Genomic DNA, 8,986 nt, shown 5'->3' on the forward strand with positions numbered 1-8,986 from the left:
GCGAATTTCTTCGTCGTCCGCATCCCATGCTAGCCGGACATAGTTCGGCCAAGGTTCTCCTGACAGGGAGAGAGACCTTAATGAATTTAGCACATCTCCAAAAGGTGAGTGCTGAAAGATATCCATGGAGGTGAACTCCATGATCAGCGCCCCGTCGGATTTGACAGGCACGGATGTGGGTGGCTCGGAGTCCGTGGCCGGGAATAAATCCAGTGGTTCGGTGACGCGGCTCTCGAAAGGGGTGAAGTCAGTATCTAGCTCTATCGCCACTAAGAGTGTGGCCTCCATGGCGGGGTCTATCCCTCTGCTTTCGGATGGCGCGATTTGCTCCGGATTAACGGCCGAAGTAGCTGCGGATGCGATCTCCCGAACACTGTCTGACAGCAGAGTTACGTCTTGCTCGTCGCGACTGTGTGGCGCGTCCGGCATGGGCTCGAATCCATTGAAGATCAAGTCTCCGTGGATGTCAGCCATGTAGTTCAACTTTCCAAATCTGACCTGATGGCAAGGGGCGTAGCTTTCGATCTTCTCTAGATGGCCAAGCGAATTGGCCCGCAGTGCGATGCTGCCGAATACGAAGATCTGTCCGGGGAGGAAAGCCTCACCCTGGACCGCATCGCTAGTGATGATCAAAGGAGCCATCAAGCCTTATGGTGACGATACAGTGGAACTCTCAATGAAAGCACCAATGTCGGTGTCAAAACCGGCGGATCTCGGGTAGGGGGTCCCGAACTATGCGTCTAAGGCAGATGGTAATAGGAGGCAGGGGACACGATGTTTACCCAGGTTCGGGCCCTCTTGATGGAGGTAATACCCTACGTCCTGCTTGATTGTTCTTGATGATATGAGTATTACAAGAGTTGATCTACCACGAGATCAAAGAGGCTAAACCCTAGAAGCTAGCCTATGGTATGATTGTCTGTTGTCCTATGGACTAAAACCCTTCGGTTTATATAGACACTGGAGGGGGCTAGGGTTACACAAGGTCGGTTACAAAGGACACGGGACACGGGACGAAGTCTTCAATCTCGTATCTTCATAGCTTGCCTTCCATGCTTGCCTTCCATGCCAAGTAGAGTCCCATCTGGACACGGGACGAAGTCTTCAATCTCGTATCTTCATAGTCCAACGGTCTGGCCAAAGGATATAGTCCGGCTGTAAGGAGACCCCCTAATCCAGGACTCCCTCACCGACCGCTGGGGGGACCAGCCAGCTCGAGCACCTCCATCCGTTCCAGAAGACCTCAACTCCGCGCTCCAGGCGGCCCGCAAACCACCCAACGCCCGCGGACGCGGACAGGGCGGATCAACGTCCGCCACCCTCATGTCGCGGCGCGCGCGGGCCGCTGCAAGATCCGCAAGCTACGCAGTAGCGACATCATCACACACCCGACGGGAACAAGCGAATATGCGAGCCGCACTCGTGGTGGCGCGGGAGTTGCTATGGTGCTGGCTGATGGAGAGCGGTCGCGACGCGCTGCTGGCAGTCGTCACCGAGATATTGGATGCTGCGGCCAGGGGTGCGCAGCCTTTCTGCTCTCTACTCACATCTCAAGTTGTGGCCAGTTCATACGATGGGCCTCGTTGCATGCGCGCGCTCCTAGTTGCACCAGCAGGTTTCGCCTGCATTGGCACGACTGGCGGGGTCGGACAACCGACCATGCCCTCGTCTCCCCTAGGCGGCGTGGGCGTGGGCATTGCTCCTCACTGCCCAAATCGAGCGCCACCCCACAGCCACCAGGAAGGCACGCTGGGCTCGGCAGCGTGCGGCATGGGGTGCCTTGGCGGTGGTTCCGGCGAGGCAGCTCAAGAAGGCTATGTGCCCCGTATGGTGAATCAGGAGTACGTGCCAGAGGACGACCCCTACATGTTCCACGAGCCAGGCTGGGAAGAAGAGATGTTGGAAGCCGAGGCTTTCTACGAGCCACCCAGGAGCCTCGCCGCTCCCGCCGATGGCAACCACCACAGGGTACCGCTGATAACTAAGGAACAGGCTTACGCTAACCATGGGTCGCAGGTGGACCAGGCCGTGTTGACAGACGGCGCCCCCAGCGCTGCAGCCCCACCCCATCCAAGGGGCGCACTGAGAGCTGCGCGGAAGGAGTCCAGAGCAAGCCCCACCCCCATGTCACGTGGGGCAAGGCGTCACCCAGAGGTAAGTCCTCTACCCGGAAGGCGCGAGCGAGCCCTCCCCCCCGGCGGAGGACCCATGGTCGCCGAGGGCGCTGCTGGCGTCCCCTCTGCCCCTTGACCTCGTCCTGGTTTCCGGACGCTCCAACGGTAGTCGAGGGTGGCGCAAGGCTGGGGCCTCGTCTGGCGATATGAAGCAAGGCTCGCGGCTGCGAAGGTCTCCGCCCGTGACACTCTCACGTAATAATGAGTGGGGTTGTGCTTGCCCTGGTGTCTCCGGAGAGCCTCCCTCGGGCCTCGGGGGCTCCCGCCCACGTCCTAGTGGAAGCAACATGCCCCATGCTGGCCGTCGACACTGTCCCCCAATGACTAAGCTCACGACCGGCAAAAGCACTAGGCTCCGCGCTGGTGAGAATACAAGAAGACTAGCTAGGTGCCGGACGCGGCCTTTTGTTTTCACCCCCCTTTTTCTGTAGCTCAATTTGCAGCCTTTTGGATTTGAATTTGAAGTAGTATTTCCTTTGGCAATCGCGCGGGGGGGGGGGTGTGTTTTCTCGTTCATATTAGTTTCTTGAGTTTTCTGGGTTCACGCCTTGATTTCAGGTTTGCGTCTGCCACCTCCCCCTTCCGAGCACCCCGCGAGCGGGGGCTGGGCATGGCATACACGCGCCGCACGCGCACCCTGCCATTACTGGCGCTCGCTCCTTGCGAGGCCCTCTCGGGCGGACTAGGAGACTCCTCAGGAGCCCCAAGCCTTGCGAGCCCGCAAAGGACTCCCCTCGAGAAAGTACACATCCGTTGTGCCCAAATCAGTGTATGGCCTGCCTGGGCCAAGGTAAGTTATAGCCACACGCCCGCAAGGGGCTCGCGAGCTTACAAAAGCATGCTTTAAGTCTGATTACATGAGGGGAACCCCTCCCCAAAATTTTCTTACGCCCTAAGGGGTCATGCACAAACTTTTGCATACAACTTCAAAACAAAGGAGTGCGGGTTCAGTCGGACATGTGCTTGCCGTGAACTCCGGGTCGCCATCAGTGTCCTCCAGGTCGTCGTCAGACGCGTCGCTGGCACCGCTGTCATTATTGCTGGCACCATCCACGCCATCATCAACCGCGTCGCCTTCATCCGCCGCGACCACCACAACATCATCATCGGAAGCGAAAGCTCTAACCAGAGCATCCATGTTATCATCCACCAAGCACGCCAAGTCGCCCCGAATAGCCCCAGGGACTGGGGCTATGGCGGCGTCGAAGTCGAAGTTCGGGTCGGCATTCTGAAGATGGCTGAAGACACGGGAAAATGTGCGCCCGAGGAGGCCGCGGCTCTTTTCGTCAACAAGCTCGCGAGCTCTCTCGGCCCAGTTCTCTAGGCATGTCACGACATCGGCAAAGAAGCTAAGGTGGCTAGCATAGTCTTCTGTGAGGGGCGTATTCATCGCAGATAGTGCCCAGCGCCCGCTTGGCCCTCACCCTGAGGTCATGAAGCATGGGGGCGTGTTCGCGCTACAACGTCTGTCGGCGGATCACCTCCTTCCTGCTCTGCTGCGCAAGGGACTCAGCAGCGGTAACTCGCTGCTGAAGCGAAAGCAGTTCACCACGAGCGGAGGCCAACTCAACCTACACGGAGATCAAAGCAACTGCAGCGGCCTTCTCGCGCTCCTCCTCCTTAGTCAACCTCGACCTAAGGGCGGTGGTCCTGCCATCAGCTTCGGCTACCACGAGCTTCAGCTTCAGGTCATACTTATTGGCAAGGTCAGCGCGAGCCTCCTCCGCACTGCGGTCCACTTCCTCCTGGATCCTAGCCTCGCGCGCGCTGACGGCATCTTCCGCCTGAGCAACCTGATGCTCCCTCACCTCCAACCGCTCAAGCTCGAGGCTGTGCTCTATGGACTCTAGCATTAGCGCTTCCTCGCGCTTTAGGACCTCTTCCTCATCGGCTGACGCCCCTTCATCGATGTCAAGGCAGCTCTGGCGCCTTCGCCTACTGCTCCAGGAGGGCATTCAAGGCCTGAAGCTCCTACCAGCGCCTCTCGGCAGCCTCGCGGCGGCAGTTAGCCTCCATGGCCTCCTCCAAGGCTCGGGCACTAGCCTCATGCGAGGTTGCAAGGGATGCCTCGGTGTCCACGTTAGCGCGCTCACGTTGGAGGCGCCCGAGGTTGATGGCCACCTTCAATTGACGCCATTCATCCACCAGCCGAAGACCCTCGGTTTCCAACCGAGCATCCACATCCACAAGCTGTTCCCCGAGACGGCTCAGCGCACTCATAGCTTCCTGGAAGATCTCGTGACAAACGGCACCCCGCCTGCGCGCAAGGTCAAATGCGCAACTGGGTCTATCCTCCACGCCGGGAGTTGTCGAAGTGGTTCAAGGTGGCTCGCCTCCTCCCAACAGGGGGCTGGAGGCCGGCGCCTTTCCAGCCACCCTTCGGGCCCCAACAGGGGCCTGGAGGGGTGGAGGCTCGTTACCCGAAGGAGAGGCCAGGGCCGAGGCCACCCAGCTGCAGTCATTAACCAGAAGAGGAGCCCTCGGCACACCTTATGCACCCCAAGCAAGGCCGCGAAGAGCAAACGGCAAGAACGCTGGGTCGACGCACCAAGCCGGCGTGCTTGCCTCTCCGGCCAACCTCACACCAAGTGATGCGGGCTGGCTTGAGGCGTTCAAGGTCAGTAGAGGACTCGAGGCTGGAGGAGGTTGCTTCTCGGGAGACTTCGTTGCCTTGACAGAAGGGACCCTGAGGAATCACGGTCAGGAGGAGAAGCGACACCTTGGAAATTACAAAGATAAGGTACTTACTCATCAACACTGATGTACTTCCTCTGCTTCAATGGCCGGAAGGCATCACCACTGCAGCCTGGGGATCGCCTCCTTTTGTGGAGTGCCATGAAGTTTGGGCAGAGCTGGCCGAGGCCCAGGGCGTGGCCACCAAGGCCGGGCACGGATGGTGCGACCCATGAGGAGGCGACTTCAAGGGTGCCGGACCACGTTGAGACCTTGGTGCTCGCCTCGTGGAGGTTCAACGAGGCCTTGGGGGCTCCAGCCTTTGGAGCATCGGACTGCGTCGCCCCACAGGTCGTCTCCTCAGGACGGCTTTCTAGGGTCTCGGGGGTGGCACCTCAGAAGCCCCGAGTGGTGCCGATTCCTCAGCAGCAACATCACCATCACCCAACAACAACCGCCCCCTATGCCTGCTCCAGGGGCGGGCCTCACGCTCGTGGCAGGATGGGGGGCCACGAAGACAGGGCTCTCTTGCGGCCCTTCAAGGCTAGCTGGGCGTGGTCCCCATTCATCGTAAAGGGGCATCTGCTTCATGAACTCCGCCTTGTTCGAGCAGTAGTACAAAATACAGCCCTCCTCCGGCAGGTTGGCTAGCATCGGGTCACCCGTCAGAAGCTCGAGCATCGTGTGCCGCGCCTCAGGAGGAAGAGCTGGAGTCTGACGCCTCATGCGGTCCCTGTAGCCAGAAAAGGTCCACATTGGCCGAGAGTGGTGCTAAAGCAGAGCGATGCGACATCGGATGAACTCCTTCACCACCATGGGCACCGTCACGCCAAGGTCCTTCAACTTGGTGAACCGGAGCCAGACATGGGTGAGCTGCCGATCGGTGAGCTTCGCGTGCCCCCAGCTGGAGCTCAGAGTAGTAGCAGGGGGCTACGCACGCCAACGTCCATGAACACCCACATCCTCCTGAAGCCTCCGATGACTGGCGAGAGCTCTCTCGAGCAGGCCGTCGCCATGACAGCATGGAAGGATACACACCCAGAGCGCTGAAGAGGGTCTGTCAGGTGCAGCGAGAAGAAGTGGTGAAGCAGAGCCACGAAAGGGGCAATGCCCACCATGTCCTCGTAGACAAAGGCAAAGACGGCAAGGAGGATGATGGATTGGGGATTGAGATGCAGCGCGTTAATCTGGTAGTGCAAGAGCACCGCATTAAAGAAATTAGAGAAGGGGGAATCAAGCGTGCCTAGAGGGCGGGGAGATGGATGGCAACCTCGGTGGGCGTCATGTCAACTTGAACGCGGGAGGCAGGACAAATCACCGTTGCCCCCACTCATTGAAATTGGTGGTGAGTGCTGGGTGCACCTTGCCCATCGCCTCTTGGTTGAGCACCACTAACCGCTAGATGGCAGGCTCAAGGACCGGCGTCGTAGGGGCCGAGGTACGGGACTCCTTCCTTGCCATCTTCTTGCGGCATGGTGCCATAGTGGTGGGGGAGTTGGTATCAGATTGAGCCAGGGAAAGAGATCTGCAGCCTTCTGGGACCGGATCCGTTCCACCCACATATGCACCAGCTCACCGGGCTCAAGAACACCTCTCCTCAGGAGGCTGTTCTTCCCTTGTACTTGTTCATCCTCAGCCCACAAGGCAATCCACCACCCCACACAGGAGTAGGGTATTACACCACATTGGTGGCCCGAACCAATATAAACTCTTGTGTCCCTTGTTCTACGGGTTCGGCGAGTTAGGCTTTAGGATCGTTGTGAGAGTGTGAGCTATGGGGAGAGATCTTCGTGCGCACCCCAGTGTTCGAACCTCAAGGGTTTTGTCGGAACCCGAAATCCAACATTTGGTGCACCAGGTGGGGGTGCGCCGAGGTTTTATTCCTCATCGGCTGATCCGCTGTCGTCCCACATCTCCGATGCCTGATGATCCGAGGGCCCAGGCCGACCGCTGGGGGGGCCAGCCAGCTCAAGCACCTCCATCAATTCCAAAAGACTTCAACTCCGCGCTCTTGGCGGCCCGCACACCGCTGAATGCCCGTGGACGCGGGCAGCGCGGATCAACGTCCGCCGCCCTCACGCCGCAGCGCGCATGGGCCGCCGCAAGATCTGCAGTGACGGCGCCACACAGCCGACGGGAACTGGCGAATATGCGAGCCGTGCTCGTGGTGGCGCTGTAGCTGCTGCGGTGCCGGCTGATGGTGAGCAGCCGCGATGCGTTGCTGGAACGTGTCACCGAGCTGTTGGATGCTGCGGCCAGGGGTACGCCGCCTTTCTACTCTCTACTCACATCTCAAGTTGTGCCCAGGTTACATGATGGGCCTCGTTGCGCCCGCGTGCTCCCAGGTGCACCAGGATGGTTCGCGAGCGTTGGCATGACCGGCGGTGTCGGACACCCGGCCGTGCCCTCGTCTCCCCTAGGCAACGTGGGCGTGGGCGTTGCTCCTCATGGCCCCAATTGAGCACCACCCCATGACCACCAGGAAGGCATGCCGGGCTCGGCAGCATGGGCCGTGGGGTGTCCTGGCGGAGGTTCCGGCCAGGCAGCTCAAGAAGCCTATGTGCCCCGTATGGTGAATCAGGAGTACGCGCCAGAGGACGGCCCCTTCACGTTCCACGATTCGGGCTGGGAAGAAGAGATGTTGGAAGCCGAGGTTTTCTACGAGCCACCCAAGAGCCTCGCCGCTCCCACCGACGGCAACCACCACAGGGTACCGCTGATAACTCAGGAGCAGGCTTACGCTGACCATGGGCCACAGGTGGACCGGGCCGTACCGGCAGACGGCGCCCCAAGCGCTGCAGCCCCACCCCAGCTAGGGGCGGCGCACTGAGGGCTGCGCGGAAGGAGTCCGGAGCAAGCGCCACCCCCATGTCACGTGATCGAAAAAATCACTAGTAGCAAATGGTTCCTTAATGATAGCAAAAAGATTAGGATGAGTACTTATAGATTTGAGATCCGCAGTTTCTTTGCTAGAGGATTCACCTTTATTTTTAGGAACATACATAAGCTTGGCAAATTTAGTTGGAGGACTTGGAGTATTCTTTACGGAAGAAAAAGCGGTTCCCAAGTTGGTAATGATACCCTCAAGTTTATCGATTCTAGTGGAATCATGATTTATTCTTTCATTAACTTTAGGTTCCTTCTCAATATTTTTTAAAGATACTCCTACTTTAGATCCATATTGGGTAATTTCGTTGTGGATCTTTCTATCGAAATTTTCAATTAACTCAACGATAGAAACTTTATTTTCAATAACTTCAAGTTTTTGCATTACATGCTCCAAAGTTAACATAGTTCCATTAACCAAAAGAGGTGGTGAGCCAAACAAATCTATCATAGCATTATAAGAATCAAAAGTATGGCTACCAAAGAAGTTCCCTCCGGTAATGGTATCTAGGATATATCTATGCCAAGGAGTAGCGCCTACATAAAAATTGCGAAGAAGAACGGAAGTAGATTGCTTCCTGGTAGATCTATTTTGAGCATTGCAAATTATATTCCAAGCGTCTTTTAGATTTTCTCCCTCCCTTTGCTAAAAATTTAGAACTTCATTCTCGGGAGACAACGGAGAAGATAGAGGACTCGCCATAATGACAAGCAAACGGGGAACGGGCAAAAAGAGGCAAATAGAGAAAGAGAGGGAGGATAGAGAGAGAGGGCGAATAAAACGGCAAGGGTGAAGTGGGGGAGAGGAAAACGAGAGGCAAATGGCAAATAATGTAATGCGGGAGATAAGGGTTTGTGATGGGTACTTGGTATGTTGACTTTTGCGTTGACCTCCCCAACAACGGCGCCAGAAATCCTTCTTGCTACCTTCTTGAGCACTGCGTTGGTTTTCCCTTGAAGAGGAAAGGGTGATGCAGCAAAGTAGCATAAGTATTTCCCTCGGTTTTTGAGAACCAAAGTATCAATCCAGTAGGAGGCTACGCGCCAGTCCCTCACACCTACACAAAACAAATAAATCCTCGCAACCAACGCGATAAGGGGTTCTCAATCCCTACACGGTGACTTACAAGAGTGACATCTGATAGATATGATAAGATAATATTTTTGGTATTTTTATGATAAAGATGCAAAATAAAATAAAAGCAAAGGAAATAACTAAGTGTTGGAGATTAATATGATGAAGATAGACCCGG

The sequence above is a fragment of the Triticum dicoccoides genome, chromosome 7A (assembly GCF_002162155.2).
Source record: "Triticum dicoccoides isolate Atlit2015 ecotype Zavitan chromosome 7A, WEW_v2.0, whole genome shotgun sequence".
Lineage (NCBI taxonomy): Eukaryota > Viridiplantae > Streptophyta > Magnoliopsida > Poales > Poaceae > Triticum > Triticum dicoccoides.